Raw genomic sequence first — 24,954 nt, 5'->3', positions numbered from 1 at the left:
TGGCCAGTCTGGTCTCGAACTCCTAACCTCAGGTGATCTGCCCGCCTCTGCCTCCCGAAGTGCTGGGATCCCACGCGTGAACCACCACGCCCGGCCAAGAACTTGCCTTTTAATTTGTTTTCAGTCCTTGGGTTTGAGAGAACTCTGCTGCAATTTTAACAACAACCAGACACACAATATCAAGGTGCCACCTGTGGCTTGTCCGAAGCACTTTGTACTAGGTCGTATTGGTTCTACTTTACAGATGTGGACACTGAGGTTCAGTCCAGTAGACCAAGATATTCTCTCTACAATAATACCCTCTTATTTCTATTTATTAGCTGATTTATAAAGTATTCCACCCTATGTGCTTGAATGTACCCTCTGGTAGTAGGGTCACCCAACTCCACCATCCTGAATAGGGTTTATTAGTATGTTGACTTCTAAGGTGTGAATAAAAGCAAGAAAAAGGATAAGGAAGAGAACCAGAGATGGGAAATTCCATGTCATACCCCAAACTTCTGCCTCCAACCCATCAGCCAAGCAGTCCTGGCCAGATTGAAATGAACCTCAGCCGGCCTTAGAAAGGAATACAGATTTTCATACCACATTCAGTGAACGAGATCTCTCAATCTGGATCTAGGCTCTCTTCCCAAGCAGCTTTGTCTAGGACACAGATGTGTGCCCAAATCTAGCCCTCCCATCTGCTGAACTACACCAAATGTTAGCACACTAGAGATGGAGAAAGATCTTGGCACAGGTTTAGAATTACCACTTCTAGTGTGCTGTTCCCTGCAAATGACACCCTTGCTAATTCCAGGAGGGGCATGATCTGTATTTCACAGAGCCCATGTGCTGGTTACCTGGTGAACTGGGCCAGATAGTGCTATCGGAAGTAATAGGAGCTGTGATAGAATTCAGCTAGAGTCCAGGGCTGTCTCGCTCTTGCACTCACAATCACATTGCTTCCTTACATGGAATGCTGAGAGGTTATTATACATGGAATGCTGAGAGGCAATTGAGTGATCTCAACAGCAAACAAGGCATCACCTTGCTATTAGAGGGCCCAATGGACCACACCTGATGGGAGGGTCTCAGGAATAGCTGGGATAATAGAGAAAATAGCACCTTCTAAAGAACTGTGAGAGTTTCTACTTCCTCCTAAACCGAAATCCCAATGCAGTCACCAGCTGGCCCCCATGCTTGAAATGAGGGCACCATTGCATGTGCACAGGGGAAGGTGAAGTGAGAGAGACCTTGGCATGGAGGCATGAAGCAGGAAAGAACAGAGACAGACACTACTAGTTCTCAAACTTTGGAGTGCATAAGAACTACCTTGGGAGAATGTTAAAAATTCAGATGTCAGAGAGACAGTTTAGAATTATTGAGTTATAATCCGTGTTTTTAAATCCACCTCCATCAGGAGATTCTGATACATAGTGGGTTTTGAGTGAGAGCAGTTCATGTTTGACAAGTCTGTTTGTGATTTTTGCTCCCTTGTGCACAGTCCCTGAATTGGATTTGATCTCATTGGCATGAGGTGGAAGGTGCGGAGAAATTGTGTTCTCCTTCTTCAGGTATAAGCTGTCAGGACTCCTTCATCCTAGATTAGAGGGAGACTGAGCAGTCTTCCCTGGCCTCTTTCTATTTTTTGGTCTGATTTTTTAATTCTTCTTATTTTTTTGAGTTTCGCTCCTGTCACCCAGGCCGGAGTGCAATGGCACAATCTCAGCTCATGCAACCCCCACCTCCTGGGTTCAAGTGATTTTCTTTTCTTTTTTTTTTTTTTTGGTGGAGTCTCACTCTGTCTCCCAGGCTGGAGTGCAGTGGCACAATCTTGGCTCACTGCAAGCTCCCCCTCCCGGGTTCATGCCATTCTCCTGCCTCAGCCTCCAGAGTAGCTGGGACTACAAGCACCCGACACCACGCCTGGCTAATTTTTTTTGTATTTTTTTAGTAGAGACGGGGTTTCACCATGTTAGCCAGGATGGCCTTGATCTCCTGACCTCATGATCTGCCTGTCTTGGCCTCCCAAAGTGCTGGGATTACAGGCGTGAGCCACCGTGCCCTGCCTGACTTGTTTTTTTTTTTTTTTATTTGAGTTAGTGAAGGCTGTTCTTGCACAAATTCCAAATTTATGGTGTTATGGTTTGGCCGTGTCCCCACCCAAATCTCACCTTGAAATGTAGCTCCTATAATTCCCACATGTCATGGGAGGGACTCAGTGGGAGGTAATTGAATCATGGGGGCAGGTGTTTCCCATCCTGTTCTCATGGTGGTGAATAAGTCTCAGGAGATCTGATGGTTTTATAAAGGGGAGCTCTCCTGCACATACACTTGCGTTCTGCCATGGAAGATGTGCCTTTGCTCCTCCCTTGCCTTCTGCCATGACTGTGAGGCCGACCCAATCACGTGGAACTGTGAGTCTATTAAACCTCTTTTTCTTTATGAATTACCCAGTCTTGGATATGTCTTTATTAGCAGTGTGAGTTTCAATAAGGAGAAAAAAAAAGGAGATCCTCTAGAGGAAAAAAGAAGAGGTATTTTTCAAGTGAGCCTTTGAAAGGAAAAACCTTTAACTTATTTGATCCTCCCAATAGAAGGTCCACCTCATATGACCATGTCCCGGTAGCATCTTTGGTCCCTATTGGAGCTATGAGCCAAAGTGATTGCTTTGTGTCTTTCCTGGTATACTGTAAGTACAGGAAGGCAGACACCCTGTCTGTCTTGTTTGCTGTGCCATCTCCAATGCCTGGCACAGCACCAGGCACATGGGTGGTGTTCAGTAAGTACTAGTTGAATGAATATGTGAGGGAATGAGTGGACTAACTGGAACAGGCTCACCAAGTTACACAAGTAATACAGAGTCTGAAACCTACATTTATATGACCTCAGACAACTCATTAAACATCTCTGGTCTCATTTTGCTCATGTGAAAGTAGAAATAATAAAAGCACCCACTTCATAGGGTGGTTATGAACATCAAATTTGTTATTACACATTAAGCATTTGGGACAGTGGCTGGTTAATGACCAGCATCTATTGACTATTACTGTACCACTGTCATTAAAATTAAACACAAAACCAGAATTCACATAAAGTTACTGATTTCTAATATTGTTGAATAGGTCATTAGAAAGATACAAGAACTACCATTTATTATCATCAATTCATACAGGAGAGACATCCTCACATAAAAAAGGAGGAAAGGCATAATCTCAGAATAAAGGTCATTCCTTTACATTTTTAATAAATTTAACTTTATGAAAAGTTATTTTTATCTTAATTTTTAAAAATATTATGAAGAGCTATTGGAAGCATTTTCACAGTGGTATATGGATTTCTCTCTCTCTCTGGACCACTGAACTGCAGTGCATCTCTCTAAAGGGGTTGCCTTACATAAGATTGATGCTCATGGCCTTGGCATCTCTTTGTTCACAGTGGGCACTGGATTGTTAAGAAAAAATCTAGGCTGTTTGTCCCTGGTCATAGCTGGGCAGGACATGTGTTGGTCATTGCTGCCTTGGGGTGCCTGTGGACAGGATTCTGTCCTGACTTAGCCAAGAGTGTTCTATGTCCCTGTTGTCACATTTTGGTCATGAAGACATACTCTTGAGGTATTGTTCAGCAAGAATTCTCTAGAACTCCCTCGACTCCTAGTGCTGTGCTGGGTGTTAAGGAGAATCCTAGAGGGATCACAATAGTGAGGACCCCTGAAAATTCCAGGTACAAGTCATGGCACTATGTTTAAGATGGCAATCTATGTGAATGTGGATGGGGGGGTACAAGAAAACATTCTCCTTACTCTAGTTTCCCTTTTTAGTTAATGACTCCACCAACCCCCATCACCTAAGCCAGAAATTTAGGAGTCATTTCTTTGATTCTCTGTTCCTCCATATTCAATTGGCTACCAAGTGCAGTTGTAAATACCTCTCAATATCTCTAATATCTGATTCTCACCACTACATCTACTGCAATAGCCTTAGTGTTGGTTACTTTGCCTGAGCTTTATTCTCTTCCATCTTTTCTCTATATTTATTTCAGTGATTGGTTGACCAATTGATAGGTTAATTGATTGAATTATCCATGTATCCATCCACCCATGCACACTTCCAGCCAACCAGCCACATATCCACCCACACATCCATCAATCCATCCATCCATCCACCCACATATCTAGCAACCCATCCATTCATCCACTTCCCACCACATCCATCGATCCATGATCCATTCTGTCCTACACATCCATCCATCCATCCATCCTTCCACTCAGCCATCCATACACACATCCATCCATCTGCCCATCATTCATTCATCCACCTACCCACTCACCCGCACACCCATCCATTCATCCATCCATCCATCTACCCACACATTCATCATCCAGCCACTCCCTTCACACTTTCATCCATCCATCATCCATTCACTCCCTCTTACACATCTATCTATCCTTCCACTCACACATCCATATATCTGTCCATCTACTGACACATCCATTCACCTATGCACTCACCTCCACACATCCATCCACACATTCATCCATCCATCTATCCATCCATTCATTCATCCCCCCAACACATTCATTCATTCATCCAGCCATCCATCCACTCTCCTCCACATACCTACCCACACATCCATCCATCTATCCATCCATCTACTCATACATTCATTCATCCATCCATCCATCCATTTATCCATCCACCCCACACACATCCATCCATCCACCCACATATCCATCCACCCACCCACATATCTATCCATCTACCCACATATCAACTCACACATCTATCCACATATCCATCCATCCATTGAATTATTCACCCACCCACTCACCTACACATCCATCCATCATTCATCCACCCACACATTCATCCACCCACACATTCATCCACCCACACATTCATCCACCCACACATTCATCCACCCACACATTCATCCACCCACACATCCATCCACCCACACATCCATTGACACATCCATTCATCCATCCATCCGTAAAAAACCACCCCAAAACTTAGTGACTTTAAATAACAAACATTTATTTTTTGTTACTATTTTGTGGGTTGTCTTAAGGGTTCTTCTGATCTTGAAAGACTGGTGGCTCTACTAGGACTGCATGAACTAGCATGATCTGATTCACATCTCTGGAGGTTGTTTCTGCCTGAGCTGGGGTGATTACTATGTGTGTCTTATTGTGTAGTGGCTCTTAGCTCATCTAGAGCCGTTCACATCATGGTCACAGGGTTCCCAAACGCAGCATGAGAGGACAATTCTCATTGCACAAGAGTTTTTAAGTTTATGACAGAATCACCTTTGTTATTGTCCTACTGGCCGAAACAAGTCACATGACCAAGCTCAGTGCCAAGGTGGGAGGGGCCAACCCAGGGGCATGGATGCAAGGAGGCGTGAACAAAGCTATAGATTCATTTAACAGTCTATTACAATAAGGAAAGGAGGATGCTATGTTTAAGAAAATCAGACAAATTTTGCCCAGACTAAAAAACTTATTTTATTAATGAAAGAATTTTGGCTAGAATTTGAACATCTTAACTCCAAATCCAGAGTTTTCCAAAACAGTATAGTGCCTAAGACCATGGGCTCTGAATTTAGACCTCCTGAGTTCAAATCCCTGCTCCACTGCTTACTAGATTGGCTTCCTTGGGCGAGCTATTTTGTCTCTCTATTCTTCAGTCTCTTCTTCTTTAATGTAAAGATAACGAGACCATTGGGATGTTACGAGCATTAAATGAGTTAATGTATGTATGGTGCTAAAAACAGTGCATAGCACATAAGAAGTGCACAAAATGATAGCTAATATTATTGCAACCAAGGTATGGCAGCAATTTCAGATGCCTTATTCCCTCCCTTGCAGAAGCCATTGGAGCTAACAGATGTGTGAGCACTTTTGTAAGCAAAGAGCTTTACCTATATGTGAGGTGCTATTAGTTTTACTGTTAGAATTTACACCTCTCAGATTTCAGATTCTAGTTAAATTAGAAGATAACTGTCACTCCAGGACATATCTAGCCAGAAGAGTATACCCAGGGGTCTCCCCCATGAAGTTTTCTTGTCATCTCCATTGCCTGGTGGGCTCGGGTGCAGAAATAGAAGGCTCGAGGCTAGTGGCTGACTGCAATAAAGCTCTTGTCTTTGCAGCATTGCTTTGGGAAAAAAAGGATGAAACGGATCTAACTGTAGGTAATTAATTCTCCTGGTGTTTGTGGGTATGTGCGTCTGCTTCGGTGGCTACATTTGTTAATATCAAGCGATAGAGATTTCTTTCAGAGCAATTGTAATAAAAATTAAAAAAAAGAAAAGGAACATTTTTGAATCACTAAGCTAGCCGCCCTAAATCTCTGGCCTGTTTGGTATGTAAAACCTTTCATCCAGCATGCATTTTTTATGAAAGGATTGAAAACCCAAGAAATAAAACATGGGCTATGGAACATCATTATGCACGAGGTAGAGCTGCCCAGGCAACTGGAATCAAACAGACAGTCCCTGGGGAGCAGGAAAGTTCTGGGAGGCATAAAAGCCAGAAGCACTGGGGTAGGCAGGTATCCAAGAGGACTAGCGAGCCCAGAAAGGGCCAGCTAAGTGCTGAATGGTGTTTAGCTCCTGGGAAAGGTTGCAAAAAGTGAGAGAGATGTTGACCTTTACCCAGGACCCTAAGCCAGCTTGGCACACCCATAGCTGCTGGGTAATCAAGTTTCTACAACCACAACCCTAGTCTGAGCTATCAGTGACCACAGTCAAAATAATGCTGTAACAAACAAACCCCAAAATGTATAATGACTCAAATATCATAAACGTTTATATCACTCTTATGTAAAGTTCAAAACGCGTGCTCCCAATGAGTGGGAAACTCTCTTTCAAATGGCAATCCAGAGTTCTGGTCTTCTGTAGCTGTGACCTCACCATCTTTGGAATACAGCTTTAAAGATTGCTCATCTGCCTGGAGGAGGAAAATGCAGTGAGGTTTTATGGATCAGGCCTGGCAGGGGTATACGATTTATGTTCATTTTTCATGGGTTAAAATTTAGCCACGTGGCCACACCTAACTGTGAGAGAATCAAGAAATACTACCTTACTATACCCTCTACCTTCCCACTTTTCCTACCCCTGCAAAAGTGGTAAAAGTTTCGGCACATGCATAGCCCATCTTCTCCACACCTGGACTGAGTGCAGTCACTTGATTGCATTACTTGCATTTTTGTACCAGACAATCCATTCTGTGCACTGGAGCTACAGTGGTCAGTTCAGTTCTTGACTTCAAGGATTTCTTGCTGCAATAAAATTAAAACCCAACCCTTTTCCCGTGCCCTGCAAAGCCCTGCATAGATAGAATCCTGACTGTATGGCAGATGGTGCCCTCTCTTCATGAATCTAGCTGGCTACTCTAGCTTTACTTGGGTCCTGACTCTTTCCTACATTAGGGCATTTGTCTTATACTACCTGTTGCAGTCAAAATATCACTTTCTAAGAGAGACTCACCTGATCATCTTAAGGTCACCAGCCCTACCCTTCATTAATCTATATTACGTCATCTTACAGAAATATCACACAGGAATACAGGAATAAGCTGGGTCATTAATGTATTTAATTATTAATTTTATTTCATTTTATTTTTTTGAGATGGAGTTTCACTCTTGTTGCCCAGGCTGGAGTGCAATGGCATGATCTTGGGTCACTGCAACTTCTGTCTCCTGGGTTCAAGTGATTCTCCTGCCTCAGCATCCTGAGTAGCTGTGATTACAGGGACCCACAACCATGCCTGGCAAATTTTTGTAGTTTTAGTAGAGATGGGGTTTCACCTTGTTGGCCAGGCTGGTCTCGAACTCCTGACCTCAGGTAATCCACCTGCCTCGGCCTCCCAAAGTGCTGGAATTACAGGCATAAGCCACTGTGCCTGGCCATATTTAATTATTTATTGTGTGCATTTTCCACAAGACATGAAACCAAGGTACTTTTTCCATAAAGAGCCAGACCGGCAAATATTTTCGGCTTTGTGGACCACACAATGTCATCACAATGACTCAACTCTGCTGCTGTAGAGAAAAAGCAGCCATAGATGATGTGTAAATGAATTTGTGTGGTTGTTTCCCAATAAAGTTTTATTTACAAAAACAGATGTGGGGTAGCTTTGGCACATGTTCTAGTTTACTGATCCCATCCCTGCACTTGGATCTTAAGATCCACGAGGAAGGGAACTTGGTCTGTTTTACTCGTTGCTGTATCTCCATGTCTTAGCATGGTGACTGGTACATGGCAGGAACTCAAAAGCATTAGCTAAGTGAACAACAAAGATAATCCTGTGTGGTTCATGCCTTTCCTTCCATCTACTGTTTCACTCAAAGTGGAAACTCATAGCCAAATTTGTTCAACATTTGAAGCATTGGTTGTGCAACGTGTGGTCAGGTGTTGTCGAGGAGAAGAATTGGCCCCTATCTGTTGAGCAATGACGCTGCAGGCCTTGCAGTTTTCAGTGCATCTCATTGATTTGCTGAGCATACTTCTCAGATGTAATCGTTTTCCCGGGATTCAGAAAGCGGTAGTGGATCAGACCGGCAGCACACCAGCAAACAGCAAGGTGCAAAGTGCTTTGGAGCTTCTTCTCAGTTCAACCATTGAGCTGGTCGTCTTCAGTTGTCATATGACATCCACTTTTCATTGCATGTCACAATCTGATTGAGAAATGGTTTGTTGTTGTGTAGAATAAGAGAAGACGACATTTCAAAACGACGATTTGTTTTTATTTTTGCTCAGCTCATGAGGCACCCACTTATTGAACTTTTTCACATTTCCAAGTTGCTTCAAATGCTGAATGACTTAGAATGGTCGATGTTGAGTTCTTCAGCAACTTCTTGTGTAGTTGTAAGAGGATCAGTTTCGATGATTGCTCTCCATTGGTCATTGTCAACTTCTGATGGCCGGCCACTATGCTCCTCATCTTCAAGGCTTTTGTGTCCTTTGCAAAACTTCTTGAACCATCACTGCACTGTGCCTTTGTTAGCAGCTCCTGGCCCTAATGTATTGTTGATGTTGCAAATTGTCTCTGTTGCTTTATGACCTGTTTTGAACTAGAATAGGAAAATTGGTCAAATTTGTTTTTTGTCTAATATCACTTCCATAGTCTAAAATAAATATAAAGTAAACAGCAAGTAATAAGTCATTAGCAAAAAACATAGAGGGAGACATGTGCATTTAATGATGCATAACATCACCACATTTATTAAGGATGTATTCCAATATCAAATGTCAAATTTAAACAATACAAAAACTGCAATTACTTTTGCACCAACCCAACTTCTCTGGAAGGTCCAGGCCAGCTTTTAAAAGAGAGGTGGGGGCATGTGATTTTTAGAAGAGGCACTTCAAAGTGGCCCATCATTAGAATCTTTCATCAATAAAATAGCAAGCCAATATGAGATTCTAAGATTTTTACTAATTCGTTTATTAACACAATTCAGCATACATTTTTCAAACATTTATGTGTGTGCTTCTTTTACTTCGTATTAGGTGCTGCGGATGCAGAAATGCAGAAGCTAATCTTACCTGAGAGATGCTTACAGCTGACTGCAGGTGACAGGCACATAAACAGATTATTCCAACAGGACAGGATAAGTACTATGAGGCAGATATCCAAAAGCCACCAGAAAGAAAGAGGAAGGGTCGTGAACTCTGCTGAGAAGTCAGGGGATGAGGTTATGGGTTATTATTGGACCTTTACTCAAGTATAAATCCATTTTCCACCCAGACACAGTGGTTCACGCCTGCAATCCCAGAACTTTGGGAGGCTGAGGCAGGCTGATCATTTGAGGTCAGGAGTTCAAGACCAGCCTGGCCAACATGGTGAAACCCCATCTCTACCAAAAGTACAAAAATTAGCTGGATGTGGTGGCAGCTGCCTGTAATCCCAGCTACTTGAGAGGCTGAGGCAGGAGAATCACTTGAATCGAGGAGGTGGAGGTTGCAGTGAGCCAAGACCGCGCCACTGCACTCCAGCCTGGGTGACAGAGTGAGACTCCATCTCAAAAAAAAAAAAAAAAAAAATCATTTTCCACATGCGTGGTTAAGGGATTGTTCCAGGCAGAGGAAACAGCATGTGCTCATGTTGGGACATGTGAGTGAGTACGAAGTATGTGGGGATCTGTGAGGAGGTTGGCGTGGCCATTGTGTAGGCTACAGGGCGGTGCTGGAAGAAGCATTGCCTTTGGATGAGGCTAGAGAAGACAGCAGGGGCCAGACTCTGCTGGAGAGCTTGGACTTCATCCATAGGCACGGATACATCCCGAGCAAATAGGCTTGAAAGCATAAATATCACGGAGGGAGGGCTCCCTCTCTCCACTCACAATATCAGTTTAAGTACAAACAATACCAAGAAAATGAGCCTCTAGAAATAATCAAGTTTATACTTATTGTACTATGGTCATCGCCTGTGTAATCACTGACTTTCAATGCACAAATCTGATTTGTTTTTCCCTTTTCTCTAAGACAACAATATATATTGTTTCCTGCTTACTCTTAGTAGGATAAACAAATCACTTTCTGGCATATTGGCCTTTCACAGATGGGAGCACTATTAGATGTAAGGGTGTTTATGTAGCAGGAGAAGGATCGATTGTGCATGAGAAATCACACTGTGCTTCAGGACTGTCACATACACACACACACACACACACACACACACACACCCTATGGGGGTTGCCAATACATGAAATTTCTTACCTGCTGACACTTCTGGTGCAACTCTGGCAGACGGTACCTAGAGTGGGACAACATCTGAGACCACAGGAGAGACCCTCGCTCGCTCCTTATTTAGCCCAAAGAGCTTGTTTGCTTTGCACTACTTTTCTCTATCTATCAAGGTTGACTAACCTTGTCCAAAAAGCTCATTCATTATTTGAGATTTTCTACATTTCTACATTTGTGCTTCTAGAATGCTGTGTCACTAAACTAAGATGCTGGGCTTTGAAGATATGACAAGTTCAACATATCACAGAAGGAACTGAGCCATTGAATGTGGTCTCTGGCCTCCTGATTCTCTGCCATCACAGAGGCAGAAGGATCCCATGGTTGGGCATGCCCCAGAAACATCTTGAGGCTTCTAGAGGGAAACGTAAATACTGGCTAACAATTTCTGATTCTGTAACAGCAGGAGGGTCTCTAATCTTGGAACACCACGCCAGGTATCTAACTAGCTTTCTGAATGACAATGAACCAGTTGGGAGTGGGGATGGGGCACAAACTGATTTTGGAGGTCTCCTGTCTCAGCTCCTACCTCCTGTGGTTGTCACGATTATTTTCTTTTCTTTTCTTTTTTTTTTTTTTTTTTTGGGACGGAGTCTCGCTCTGTAGCCCAGGCTGGAGTGCAGTGGCGCGATCTCGGCTCACTGCAAGCTCCGCCTCTCAGGTTCACGCCATTCTCCTGCCTCAGCCTCCCGAGTAGCTGGGACTACAGGCGCCCGCCACCACGCCCGGCTAATTTTTTTTGTATTTTTAGTAGAGACGGGGTTTCACCGTGTTAGCCAGGATGGTCTTGATCTCCTGACCTCGTGATCCGCCTGCCTCTGCCTCCTAAAGTGCTGGGATTACAGGCGTGAACCACGGTGCCCGGCAGATTCTTTTTTCTTTTGCCTTGCACCCTTAAGAAGAGACACTGACTATTCCTCTTGGAAATGGACTCTGTAGCAGTCATTTTAATTTGTGGGCATTTCCAGGCATGGCATATTGAATCCAGAAGCTTTCCTGGACACATTCATGATGCGTTTATGTAAAGATCACTGGAGAAGGAGAATTAAAATTCCAGATCCTATCACTAAGCCTGTGGCCTCAGGCAAGCCACTTCTCTTCTCTGAGCTTCAGTAGTCCCGCCTTTAGATTGAAAATGTTGAACTGGCTCGGGGATGTTAGATGCCAAAAGGCGGCAAAGAGATAACAGAGCAATGAAGCAGGCTGGTTGTTTGTACACCAGCAAGCACTGTGTGAGGGGATGGAGAAGGGGGCTGTGGCACTGCAGAAGGGGTCCAGCCAGCTCCAGCTCTTTGCTTTCATGCAGGAACAGAGGCCTTGAGTTTGGAGAGCTTCTGGATTTTCCAAAAAACCCTGTAGTCCAGATTTTATGAGAAATTTCTAAAATTTTATATGTAGACCTAACACTTTTGGAAACACTGAGCAAACCAAATAATCTCATCCATTGACCAAATTTCACCCTATGGGTGGGTCACCAGTCTCCATCATCCAGATGGATTGGCCTGTCTCCCAGTTCTATTTTCCAGTGGTTCAATGATAGTATTAATACTTTACCAGGGCTGGAGTTCCTAGTAATAACTTTGGGAGCCCTTCTGTGGTTGTTTAAAAAATAGGCCCTGTTATTTAGCTCTGCGATTTGGACAGGTCATTTCCCCTCTCTTTTGTAAAATGAAAAACAATGAGATCTATTTCCATGAGGCTGTTGTGAGAATTATAGGAAATGATGTGTCCAAACGAACATGCTCCGGGTATAACCACAAGTTATGCCTCCTTTCCTTCTTCACCTTTTCCATTTTGATTTTCATGTGCTCATTAAGTCACTCAATAAATAATAATCAGGCTCTTACTGTGGAACAGGCATCGTGCCAGGCACTGAGAATACAATAGTGAACAAGCTGGACAGACTCTCTGAACTCTGGGAAATGTTCATAACCATGCAAGTAATCCTTATTGAATGCTAATTGTGTGCCAGGCATTATGCTTATTACCTTTTTTTTTTTTTTTTTTTTTTTATTATACTTTAAGTTTTAGGGTACATGTGCACATTGTGCAGGTTAGTTACATATGTATACATGTGCCATGCTGGTGGTATATCTCCCAATGCTATCCCTCCCCCCTCCCCCCACCCCACAACAGTCCCCAGAGTGTGATATTCCCCTTCCTGTGTCCATGTGATCTCATTGTTCAATTCCCACCTATGAGTGAGAATATGCGGTGTTTGGTTTTTTGTTCTTGTGATAGTTTACTGAGAATGATGGTTTCCAATTTCGTCCATGTCCCTACAAAGGACATGAACTCATCATTTTTTATGGCTGCATAGTATTCCATGGTATATATGTGCCACATTTTCTTAATCCAGTCTATCATTGTTGGACATTTGGGTTGGTTCCAAGTCTTTGCTATTGTGAATAATGCCGCAATAAACATACGTGTGCATGTGTCTTTATAGCAGCATGATTTATAGTCCTTTGGGTATATACCCAGTAATGGGATGGCTGGGTCAAATGGTATTTCTAGTTCTAGATCCCTGAGGAATCGCCACACTGACTTCCACAATGGTTGAACTAGTTTACAGTCCCACCAACAGTGTAAAAGTGTTCCTATTTCTCCACATCCTCTCCAGCACCTGTTGTTTCCTGACTTTTGAATGATTGCCATTCTAACTGGTGTGAGATGATATCTCATAGTGGTTTTGATTTGCATTTCTCTGATGGCCAGTGATGATGAGCATTTTTTCATGTGTTTTTTGGCTGCATAAATGTCTTCTTTTGAGAAGTGTCTGTTCATGTCCTTCGCCCACTTTTTGATGGGGTTGTTTGTTTTTTTCTTGTAAATTTGTTTGAGTTCATTGTAGATTCTGGATATTAGCCCTTTGTCAGATGAGTAGGTTGCGAAAATTTTCTCCCATGTTGTAGGTTGCCTGTTCACTCTGATGGTAGTTTCTTTTGCTGTGCAGAAGCTCTTTAGTTTAATTAGATCCCATTTGTCAATTTTGGCTTTTGTTGCCATTGCTTTTGGTGTTTTGGACATGAAGTCCTTGCCCACGCCTATGTCCTGAATGGTAATGCCTAGGTTTTCTTCTAGGGTTTTTATGGTTTTAGGTCTAAGGTTTAAATCTTTAATCCATCTTGAATTGATTTTTGTATAAGGTGTAAGGAAGGGATCCAGTTTCAGCTTTCTACATATGGCTAGCCAGTTTTCCCAGCACCATTTATTAAATAGGGAATCCTTTCCCCATTGCTTGTTTTTGTCAGGTTTGTCAAAGATCAGATAGTTGTAGGTATGCGGCGTTATTTCTGAGGGCTCTGTTCTGTTCCATTGATCTATATCTCTGTTTTGGTACCAGTACCATGCTGTTTTTGTTACTGTAGCCTTGTAGTATAGTTTGAAGTCAGGTAGTGTGATGCCTCCAGCTTTGTTCTTTTGGCTTAGGATTGACTTGGCAATGCGGGCTCTTTTTTGGTTCCATATGAACTTTAAAGTAGTTTTTTCCAATTCTGTGAAGAAAGTCATTGGTAGCTTGATGGGGATGGCATTGAATCTGTAAATTACCTTGGGCAGTATGGCCATTTTCATGATATTGATTCTTCCTACCCATGAGCATGGAATGTTCTTCCATTTGTTTGTATCCTCTTTTATTTCCTTGAGCAGTGGTTTGTAGTTCTCCTTGAAGAGGTCCTTCACATCCCTTGTAAGTTGGATTCCTAGGTATTTTATTCTCTTTGAAGCAATTGTGAATGGGAGTTCACTCATGATTTGGCTCTCTGTTTGTCTGTTGTTGGTGTATAAGAATGCTTGTGATTTTTGTACATTGATTTTGTATCCTGAGAGTTTGCTGAAGTTGCTTATCAGCTTAAGGAGATTTTGGGCTGAGACAATGGGGTTTTCTAGATAAACAATCATGTCGTCTGCAAACAGGGACAATTTGACTTCCTCTTTTCCTAATTGAATACCCTTTATTTCCTTCTCCTGCCTGATTGCCCTGGCCAGAACTTCCAACACTATGTTGAATAGGAGCGGTGAGAGAGGGCATCCCTGTCTTGTGCCAGTTTTCAAAGGGAATGCTTCCAGTTTTTGCCCATTCAGTATGATATTGGCTGTGGGTTTGTCATAGATAGCTCTTATTATTTTGAAATACGTCCCATCAATACCTAATTTATTGAGAGTTTTTAGCATGAAGGGTTGTTGAATTTTGTCAAAGGCTTTTTCTGCATCTATTGAGATAATCATGTGGTTTTTGTCTTTGGCTCTGTTTATATGCTGGATTACATTTATTGATTTGCGTATATTGAACCAGCCTTGCATCCCGGGGATGAAGCCCACTTGATCATGGTGGATAAGCTTTTTGATGTGCTGCTGGATTCCGTTTGCCAGTATTTTATTGAGAATTTTTGCATCAATGTTCATCAAGGATATTGGTCTAAAATTCTCTTTTTTGGTTGTGTCTCTGCCCGGCTTTGGTATCAGAATGATGCTGGCCTCATAAAATGAGTTAGGGAGGATTCCCTCTTCTTCTATTGATTGGAATAGTTTCAGAAGGAATGGTACCAGTTCCTCCTTGTACCTCTGGTAGAATTCGGCTGTGAATCCATCTGGTCCTGGACTCTTTTTGGTTGGTAAACTATTGATTATTGCCACAATTTCAGCTCCTGTTATTGGTCTATTCAGAGATTCAACTTCTTCCTGGTTTAGTCTTGGGAGAGTGTATGTGTCAAGGAATGTATCAATTTCTTCTAGATTTTCTAGTTTATTTGCGTAGAGGTGTTTGTAGTATTCTCTGATGGTAGTTTGTATTTCTGTGGGATCGGTGGTGATATCCCCATTATCATTTTTTATTGTGTCTATTTGATTCTTCTCTCTTTTTTTCTTTATTAGTCTTGCTAGCGGTCTATCAATTTTGTTGATCCTTTCAAAAAACCAGCTCCTGGATTCATTGATTTTTTGAAGGGTTTTTTGTGTCTCTATTTCCTTCAGTTCTGCTCTGATTTTAGTTATTTCTTGCCTTCTGCTAGCTTTTGAATGTGTCTGCTCTTGCTTTTCTAGTTCTTTTAATTGTGATGTTAGGGTGTCAATTTTGGATCTTTCCTGCTTTCTCTTGTGGGCATTTAGTGCTATAAATTTCCCTCTACACACTGCTTTGAATGCATCCCAGAGATTCTGGTATGTTGTGTCTTTGTTCTCGTTGGTTTCAAAGAACATCTTTATTTCTGCCTTCATTTCGTTATGTACCCAGTAGTCATTCAGGAGCAGGTTGTTCAGTTTCCATGTAGTTGAGCGGCTTTGAGTGAGATTTTTAATCCTGAGTTCTAGTTTGATTGCACTGTGGTCTGAGAGATAGTTTGTTATAATTTCTGTTCTTTTACATTTGCTGAGGAGAGCTTTACTTCCAACTATGTGGTCTATTTTGGAATAGGTGTGGTGTGGTGCTGAAAAAAATGTATATTCTGTTGATTTGGGGTGGAGAGTTCTGTAGATGTCTATTAGGTCCACTTGGTGCAGAGCTGAGTTCAATTCCTGGGTTTCCTTGTTGACTTTCTGTCTCGTTGATCTGTCTAATGTTGACAGTGGGGTGTTAAAGTCTCCCATTATTAATGTGTGGGAGTCTAAGTCTCTTTGTAGGTCACTCAGGACTTGCTTTATGAATCTGGATGCTCCTGTATTGGGTGCATATATATTTAGGATAGTTAGCTCCTCTTGTTGAATTGATCCCTTTACCATTATGTAATGGCCTTCTTTGTCTCTTTTGCTCTTTGTTGGTTTAAAGTCTGTTTTGTCAGAGACTAGGATTGCAACCCCTGCCTTTTTTTGTTTTCCATTTGCTTGGTAGATCTTCCTCCATCCTTTTATTTTGAGCCTATGTGTGTCTCTGCACGTGAGATGGGTTTCCTGAATACAGCATACTGATGGGTCTTGACTCTTTATCCAACTTGCCAGTCTGTGTCTTTTAATTGGAGAATTTAGTCCATTTACATTTAAAGTTAATATTGTTATGTGTGAATTTGATCCTGTCATTATGATGTTAGCTGGTGATTTTGCTCATTAGTTGATGCAGTTTCTTCCTAGTCTCAATGGTCTTTACATTTTGGCATGATTTTGCAGCGGCTGGTACCGGTTGTTCCTTTCCATGTTTAGCGCTTCCTTCAGGAGCTCTTTTAGGGCAGGCCTGGTGGTGACAAAATCTCTCAGCATTTGCTTGTCTGTAAAGTATTTTATTCCTCCTTCACTTATGAAGCTTAGTTTGGCTGGATATGAAATTCTGGGTTGAAAATTCTTTTCTTTAAGAATGTTGAATATTGGCCCCCACTCTCTTCTGGCTTGTAGGGTTTCTGCCGAGAAATCCGCTGTTAGTCTGATGGGCTTCCCTTTGAGGGTAACCCGACCTTTCTCTCTGGCTGCCCTTAACATTTTTTCCTTCATTTCAACTTTGGTGAATCTGACAATTATGTGTCTTGGAGTTGCTCTTCTCGAGGAGTATCTTTGTGGCGTTCTCTGTATTTCCTGAATCAGAATGTTGGCCTGCCTTGCTAGATTGGGGAAGTTCTCCTGGATAATATCCTGCAGAGTGTTTTCCAACTTGGTTCCATTCTCCGCATCACTTTCAGGTACACCAATCAGACGTAGATTTGGTCTTTTCACATAGTCCCATATTTCTTGGAGGCTTTGCTCATTTCTTTTTATTCTTTTTTCTCTAGACTTCCCTTCTCGCTTCATTTCATTCATTTCATCTTCCATTGCTGATACCCTTTCTTCCAGTTGATCGCATCGGCTCCTGAGGCTTCTGCATTCTTCACGTAGTTCTCGAGCCTTGGTTTTCAGCTCCATCAGCTCCTTTAAGCACTTCTCTGTATTGGTTATTCTAGTTATACATTCTTCTAAATTTTTTTCAAAGTTTTCAACTTCTTTGCCTTTGGTTTGAATGTCCTCCCGTAGCTCAGAGTAATTTGATCGTCTGAAGCCTTCTTCTCTCAGCTCGTCAAACTCATTCTCCATCCAGCTTTGTTCCGTTGCTGGTGAGGGACTGCGTTCCTTTGGAGGAGGAGAGGTGCTCTGCGTTTTAGAGTTTCCAGTTTTTCTGTTCTGTTTTTTCCCCATCTTTGTGGTTTTATCTACTTTTGGTCTTTGATGATGGTGATGTACAGATGGGTTTTCAGTGTGGATGTCCTTTCTGTTTGTTAGATTTCCTTCTAACAGACAGGACCCTCAGCTGCAGGTCTGTTGGAATACCCTGCCGTGTGAGGTGTCAGTGTGCCCCTGCTGGGGGGTGCCTCCCAGTTAGGCTGCTCGGGGGTCAGGGGTCAGGGACCCACTTGAGGAGGCAGTCTGCCCGTTCTCAGATCTCCAGCTGCGTGCTGGGAGAACCACTGCTCTCTTCAAAGCTGTCAGACAGGGACATTTAAGTCTGCAGAGGTTACTGCTGTCTTTTTGTTTGTCTGTGCCCTGCCCCCAGAGGTGGAGCCTACAGAGGCAGGCAAGCCTCCTTGAGCTGTGGTGGGCTCCACCCAGTTCGAGCTTCCCGGCTGCTTTGTTTACCTAATCAAGCCTGGGCAATGGCGGGCGCCCCTCCCCCAGCCTCGCTGCCGCCTTGCAGTTTGATCTCAGACTGCTGTGCTAGCAATCAGCGAGATTCCGTGGGCATAGGACCCTCCGAGTCAGGTGTGGGATATAGTCTCGTGGTGCGCCGTTTTTTAAGCCGGTCTGAAAAGCGCAATATTCGGGTGGGAGTGACCCGATTTTCCAGGTGCGTCCGTCACCCCTTTCTTTGACTCAGAAAGGGAACTCCCTGACCCCTTGCGCTTCCCAGGTGAGGCAATGCCTCGCCCTGCTTCGGCTCGCGCACGGTGCGCGCACCCACTGGGCTGCGCCCACTGTCTGGCACTCCCTAGTGAGATGAACCCAGTACCTCAGATGGAAATGCAGAAATCACCCGTCTTCTGCGTCGCTCACGCTGGGAGCTGTAGACCGGAGCTGTTCCTATTCGGCCATCTTGGCTCTCCTCCGCTTATTACCTTTATAAGATTAACCCTTTAATACTTGTAATCATCCTATAAAGTATTTACTATTATTATCCTTACTTACAGATTTTTAAAAAATGAGGCCAGATAAATGCAAATTAAAACAACAATGAATGGCTACTATTAAAAAGTAAAAAAAAAACAACATATATTGGTGAGGATGCATAGAAAAGAAAATGTTTACACACTGTGGGAATGTAAATTAGTACAACCTCTGTGGAAAACAGTATGGAGATTTCTCATAGAACTCAAAGAACTAAAAATAGAACTACCATTTTATTCAGCAGTCCCACTACTGGATATCTACCCAAAGGAAAAGAAATCATTACATCAAAGACACGCCTGTACTCGTATGTTTATCACAGCGCTGTTTACAATTGAAAAGTCATGGAATCAACCTAAGTGCCCCTCAATGGATGATGGGGTAAAGAAACTGTGGTACATATAACATGGACTACTACTCAGCCATCAAAAGAATGAAATCGTGTCTTTTGCAGCAAAATGGAAGGAGCTATAGACCATTATCTAAGGAAAATAGCTCAGAAACAGAAAGTCAAATGCTGCATTTTCTCTCTTGTAAGCGGGAACTAAATAATATGTACACACGGACACACAGAAAGGAATTATAGACACTGGAGACTACAAAAGGTGGGAGGGTGGGAGGGGTTGAGGGATGCTAAATTATTTAATGGGTACGATATACACTATTCAGGTGATAGTTACACTGAAAGCTTAGGTTTCACCACTAGGCAATATATCCATGTAACAAAACTGCAACTGTACCCCTAAGTCTATAAAAAAAATAGAAGACCAGGAAAGGGATAAGTTACTTGCTTCAGGTTACAGAACTAATAATGATAGAGCTGGGTCTTTAATCCAGCTCTGCCTGACTCTAATCACTTAATACGCATTAATGATTTTAGGCAAGTGCGGCTAAGGCCAGGAAGCTAACAATAGGGAGGATGCCATGCTGAGGCTAAGAGAGAAGAAATATGGGGATGTGGGAGCAAAGAGGAGGGGGGCTTATTCTAGTTGTGTGCGTGTGTGTGTCTGTGAGAAAGAGAGAGAGACAGAGCAAGAGGGAGAGAGAAAGAGCATATGGGGGACAGAAAGAGGGAGAGAGGGAGGAAGAGAGAGTGGGAGAGAGAGAGAAGGGGGAGAGGGGGAGAGAGAGAAAGGGAGACAGAGGGGAGAGAGAGAGAAAGGGGGGAAGGGAAAGAGAAAGAGTGGGGGAGAGAGAGGGGAGTGAGGGGGAAGAAGAGAGGGGGAAGGGAAGGAGTGGGAGAGAGAGAAAGAGTGGGAAGGAGAGGGAGGGGGGAAGGGAGAGAGAGGGAGAGAGAGAAAGAGTAGTAGAAAGAGCAGGGGAGGGAGGGAGACAGAGGGAGACAGGAGGAGGGGGACAGAGAGCATGCAAGAGAAAGGCGGGAGAGACAGAGTGGGAGAGAGGGGAGAGAGAGAGCAGGAGGTGGAGAGAGAGAGCAGGAGGTGGAGAGAGAGAGCAGGAGGTGGAGAGAGAGAGCAGGAGGTGGGGAGAGAGAGGGTGAGAAAGAGAAAAAGAGAGAGGGGGGGGAGAGAGAGGGAGAGAACAGGGAAAGAGAGAGAGGGAGAGAAAGAGAGGGACAGAGAGAGAGAGGGAGAGAGAGTGTTGGAGGAGAGAGAGCGAAGGAGCAGGGGTTGGGGAGAGATGGGAGTGGGACTGGTTAAGGAGCATGCTCCAGAGCACATGGCATCGAAGTTTGGGTCTGGAAGCTCCAAGGGTCTGATGAGAGTTCTGGAAGCACCTACAGGAATCACTGAGATGGCAGAATCCCTCTCTCTCCTTGGCTTCCTCACTTTGCTTCTCTTGTGTAAAGCGTCTCTCTGTCTCAAAAATAATAATCGATTGAAAAAGAAATCATATGGAGGCAGCAGAGAGAAAGGGCAACCCCTTAATGTGGCATCAGAAGAGAAGTCTCCTCTGGGAAACAGGTGCCCACCTGATCTTCATCACTCCGCTTATTCCTCTTGCAGAATCCGTTCTCTGGGACCTGTAAGTCCATGACAATGTCTCTGGGCCAAGTGACTCAGGGAAACAGAGTGGCCCGTGGTTAAGCCCAGGGGCTTGGGCATCAGATTCTTGAGGTCAAAGCCTGGCTTCTCCTCTCTGCTTCTGGGACCTTGGACTGGTTACCTAACATTCTTCTTGCCTCAGTTTCCCCATATGCCATATGAACTTCACAATAATAGGACTTAGCTCTTACAGCAATTTGGATAGTCAAAAGAGATAATGAGGTGGATGGCTGATCAAGAAGCCTCCATATCATAGATGCTCAGCAGCTACTTGTGGATTAGGGAATCTGGAAAACGCAGAATCAAACTTATCTCTCCTTATTCAGCAATTGTTCTTTGAGCACCTTTTATACATTACATATGCCTAAGCAGTGATTATCTCATGTAATCCTCATGAAAACCTTGCAAAGTAAGCATTCTTAAACTTTTCTTGCAGATGATCTCTCAGCATTATTCAAGTTATTGAGCCCAGTTCTTTTCACGGGCAGATGGATGTCACGGAGCACCCCTAACTCATGGCCTTTGCAGATTCTTTTGCCTGGGATGTTTTTCCTTCTGCTATTCGTAGGACATACTCCGGATTGTTCCAGAACTCTGTTCAAAAGTCACTTCCTCTGAGAAGCCTCCTCGACATTTTTTTTTTTTTTTTTTTTTTGAGATGAAGTCTCACTCTGTTGTCCAAGCTGGAGTGCAGTGGCGCAGTCTTGGCTCACTGCAACATCCACCTCCCAGGTTCAAGTGATTTTCCTGCCTCAGCCTCCCGAGTAGCTGGGACTACAGGCATGCACCACCACACCTGGCTAATTTTTGTATTTTTAGTAGAGAAGGGGTTTCACTATGTTAGCCAGGCTGGTGTTGAACTCCTGGCCTAGTGATCTGCCTGCCTCAGCCTCCCAAAGTGCTGGGATTACAGGCGTGAGCCACCGCGCCCAGCCCCCCTGACCTCTTTATGTAAAATAGCACACCCGCAACCCTGTTAGTCTTTCATCCTGATTTATTTTTCTTCCTATTAGCCGACACTTTATCTCTCTTCCCTGTCTTCCAACTTTCTTACTTAACTTCATCACTAGAACTGAAGCTTGGCAAAGATAGAAACGTGCTCTTGCTTGTCCAGTGCTATATTCCTAGTTCCTGAAAATCAATAAAATAGTTGCTCAATAAATGAACTGACACATGGATGGATGAGTGGAATAATGAATGGCTCGATAAGAAGATGGGTGGATAATTAGAAGGTAAATGGGAGAATGAATGAATAGGTGGATAGATGGTGAATGGATGGGTGGGCGGATGGATGGAAACACATGGGATTTTGAGTCAGGCAGGCCTGGGAAAAAACCCTGGTTGTGTCTGTCACTTACGCCTGAGCTGTACATCCCTTCTCTGTCCCTGAGTAATTCATTTGGCATCACTTTGAGCATCACTGAATCACTAAGAAACATGCTCACATCTTGTCCGGTGGTTTACTGTGTTCTGGGACACCACAGAGATCAGAGGTGGTTAAGAGCCAAGGTGAGGGAAGTCTGTTTTCTGTTCACTCCCAGACTTCAAGTAGAGCAGCTTCTACTTATCTGTCATAAACATGCAAATTCTGCATGAGATTGGAGCTCATTAGGAGAGTTAAGCTGCTATAAAATGAAACACATGCTGATCCTGAAATATGATCAAACTCTTTCGTCTTATGGGTAATGAAATTGTTCCAGATATATGCATTTACTTCTCTGAAGTCCCATGGGGATTGAATGTCATGGTTGAGACCTGGCTTAAATTTAACTCCAAGCCCAATTGTCTTTCCATCGTGTAATTCACTCATTTGTTTATTCAGTCATTCAATGCACACTTATTGGTCTCCTACAACGTCATGGACCTGAGTCTCATACCTCAATCTAGGTGTTTGGGATATAGAGAAAAAACAGACAGGTAAGATTCCTGCACTCTTAGAACAGCCAATAAACAAATAATTAAACCAGACAATTTTGAATATTAAACTAAGAAAAATCAGAACGTGTTGTGTGGAAGGATGGCACTGATGGTGGTGGTAGGTGATCCTGGAACCCACTCAGAGGATATTAGGTACAAATAAGCATGGACGTAACTCTGGATCCTCCTTGGTGAAAAAAGATTTGCTTCCTTTCAGGAAAAAAATAGTCTAGATAAGACTCCAAACTCCTCCTCATCCCATTTCCTCTCCCTGTCTAGGTCTGAAAAACCTTGCTGGCAAAGTGGCTCTCAGCAGCCCAGACCGATCAATGTGGCACATGCAATTTATTGCTTGGTAAGCCCAGGATCTCGTTTTGATGAACCCCAGTGACATGTATGTTTTATTGCTTAGTAATCCAGGATTGGTTTTTATCAGCCTCGCTGCCCAATTTCCATTTATTGTGCTCCAACTTCTGTTCGACTCTTCCATGTGAGTTCATGGGAAGTTTATGCTTGGATGGAACAACAGTATATTAAACTGGAAAACACACATACGTGTAGACACGCAGGACAAAAAATTTTCCTATTCAGGGTGACTCTGGGGTGCAGATGGAATGAGGGAGCCTTTGAACATGCCTTCCAGTAGCAGTGATATTAATAAAGGTATAAGAGAGGTTATGGAAAAAAGACCGCTCATAGGAAATGCAATCTCAGAGGCCTGTTGGAACCATCATTTTGGGGCACCTGAAGCAAGAATTTTTAGAATAAAAAACAACTAATTCTGCACTTTCGTAGATCAAATTTGAGATAAGCATGACATTTTCTTTGATTCTGTCGTCATTTAAATTATGTTTGTTGACCCTTGGATGCCTGTCTTCTGAGACTGAGTTTAGCCTATTACTCAAGAATGTGATATTGTAATTCAGAAAGCACTCCTTAAGCACCTACTGTACACACAACTGTGTGATAAAAATAGAGGAAAAGGAAAATATATTATTCCCATTGTAAAAAAAAAAAAAATTCTGGCCAGGCACCGTGACTCACTGCTGTAATCCCAGCACTTTGGGAGGCCGAGGCAGGCAGATCACGAGGTCAGGAGATCGATACTATCCTGGCTAACATGGTGAAACCCTGTCTCTACTAAAAATACAAAAAATTAGCTGGGCATGGTGGCGGGCGCCTGTAGTCCCAGCTTCTCGGGAGGCTGAGGCAGGAGAATGGCATGAACCCGGGAGGCGGAGCTTGCAGTGAGCCGAGATCACACCACTGCACTCCAGCCTGGGCAACAGAGCGAGACTCTGTCTCAAAAAAAAAAAAAAAAAAAAAAAAAAATTCTTGGAAGACATGCCATGACTGAATTAAAATGATTCTGGAGTGCAGCTGGTGGAGGGGGTCTGTTGGTGGGAAAACTTCCAGTGAAAGATGTGCAGAGTGGTGGTTATGCCCTTGAACCAATTCCAAACCCATCCTTCCCCGGCTGGACAGCCACTGCCTCAGGAAACCCTCTCTGACGCCTCCACCTGGGTGCAGACTTTGAACCCTGATCTTCACACACAGAATTATTATTCTTCAGGTAAACTTGGGTCCAGGAGGACAAACACTGCCGTATGGGCCCTGTCTTTTGTCGCCTTCACTTTCAGGAAAGCTCTTCTCTGTGGGTGGACCTGACCTGGCAGCTTCACATTGCTGTCTCCCCAGCTCAATAACTTCAGGAGAAAGAGTTTCTATTCTTATATGATTCTATTAAGATTCTGGGAGAGAATCCTACTGGACAGTGTTGAGTCACATGCTTATTTCTGAACCAATCACCGTGGCCAGAGGAATGGAGTACTCTGATTGGCCAACCTATATTGGGCTCCCACCATGAAGCTGGAGTGTGGTAGTCAGTGACTTCCATGTTACGTGGAGTCATAGTGGATAATGGATGATTCTAAAGGTAAAACTCAGGTGCTGCTGCCCAAAGAAGAAACAGGTTCTAGAAGGGCAAAACTAGTCAGTGCTCACCTTATTGTCTCACGACACATTCCACATCCCACCTCCTGTTACGGTTATATTTGCTTATCTCCCCTCCCAGATATAAGCGTCTTCAGACCAGAAGCCACATCTGTTTCAGCGGCTCCTGCTTAACCCTGGGGAGTGCCTTTCACACGGCAGGTGCTCAGTAAACCTAGATTCAGTGGAATAATACATATCCAAGCTCTTCTTTTACTTTGTCTGGTGTGATTACTTTAAGAATCCCTGCGTG

At 43.4% G+C, this 24,954-nt stretch overlaps 1 pseudogene; it reads right to left on the bottom strand.

Annotated features, from left to right (window-relative positions):
- Positions 1 to 9,790: 9,790 nt before the first annotated feature.
- Positions 9,791 to 23,993, bottom strand: LOC134757496 (histone demethylase UTY-like; annotated as a pseudogene).
- Between the last annotated feature and the right edge of the window lie 961 nt (positions 23,994 to 24,954).

This window comes from Gorilla gorilla, chromosome 18, assembly GCF_029281585.2.
Source record: "Gorilla gorilla gorilla isolate KB3781 chromosome 18, NHGRI_mGorGor1-v2.1_pri, whole genome shotgun sequence".
NCBI lineage: Eukaryota > Metazoa > Chordata > Mammalia > Primates > Hominidae > Gorilla > Gorilla gorilla.
The sequence above is the reverse complement of the archived record's forward strand: the minus strand, read 5'-3'. Positions and strand labels throughout refer to the sequence as shown.